We start from the raw sequence: 1,193 nt of genomic DNA, 5'->3' as shown, positions 1-1,193 counted from the left end.
GTATGCGCAGTTCGAGACTTAGATCTCGGCTGGAGAAGAGGGTTTTCATTGGAGCAAAAGTACGTCTGGCCTTTTCGATATTCGCTAAAATTTCAGTTTTGGGGTCTCAAGCGTCGTTAACTAGGGCTTCTAGATACTTTATGGACGATACTTGTTCTACCACCTTGTTGTTAATTCTGAGGACAGTCTTTCCCGGTGTTTTGGAAAATACAACAAGTTTAGTTTTGTTAACATTGATGTGTAGTCCGTACTGCGTGCTATGTTCAACGATGCAGTCCATCATGTTCTGAAGGTGTAGAATGTTGCCAGTCAGCACGACCGTATCATCGGCGAAGCGAATATTGTTGACCAGGATACCATTTATTTTGAAACCATCCTCAACGCTCTCTAGTGCGGAATACCGCCTCGGAGTAGATGTTGAGAAGCATTTGTTTTTTTGGGTAATGGGATAAAAGTGGATTTTAGCCAATCAGTGGGTATCTTGCCGGCTTTGTATATCGAATTAAACAGTTCTGTAAGAATCTTAAGGCCCCTGTCATCTACATCGGCGATTAGCTTTAGGGTTTCCACGTGGATCTGGTCTGGTCCTACTGCCTTGCTTTTCTTCTGAAGATCTATAGCGCGTTTGACTTCTTCCTTTGTAATATCAGGACTAGAATAATTGAGATTACTGGCTATGGGTGGTTGTTCGGGCCGTGTATCTGCGTATAGCAACTCAACATACTCCTTCCACCGATCGAGCTTTTCCCCGACGCCTACCAAGATTCTATTGTTAGCATCTCTCAGAATACCTGGACACTGTTTATGTCCTGTGTTTGTAAATTCTTTGATATTTTTGTGGAAGTTAAACAAATAAGGTTTCTTTTGCAAGGTCTCCATTTCACTGCACTTGTCTGCTAGCTAACGCTCCTTTGCCCTGCGACATTCAATTCGCACAGTCCTGTTCAGCTCCTTGTACCGTCGAGTGTCTCTGGTTTTCTGCTTTCTTCTGTCATCCATAAGTTGAAGGATTTCATCAGTCATCAGTCATTTAAAATATTACATAATAATAATAATAGCCATTATATCACGTTAAACTTCAAAATTAACAATTACTACCTGATTAATAAGATAAAACCAAGGCGCGTCCAAAAAAGCGTGTTTTAAAGTGAAATGATTTTATGTATTGTGGTAAACTAGTGTTTTATTTTGCT

The 1,193-nt window shown here is 40.6% G+C and overlaps 1 pseudogene; it reads right to left on the bottom strand.

Moving 5' to 3' along the window:
• LOC115880512 overlaps positions 1-879 on the bottom strand; it is a 14,746-nt pseudogene extending 13,867 nt beyond the window's left edge.
• Between the last annotated feature and the right edge of the window lie 314 nt (positions 880-1,193).

The sequence above is a fragment of the Sitophilus oryzae genome, unplaced genomic scaffold, assembly GCF_002938485.1.
Source record: "Sitophilus oryzae breed Bouriz unplaced genomic scaffold, Soryzae_2.0 scaffold_1625_pilon_pilon, whole genome shotgun sequence".
NCBI classification, from domain to species: Eukaryota; Metazoa; Arthropoda; class Insecta; order Coleoptera; family Curculionidae; genus Sitophilus; species Sitophilus oryzae.
Note: the sequence above shows the minus strand (reverse complement) of the source record. Positions and strands in the feature narration are given on the sequence as shown.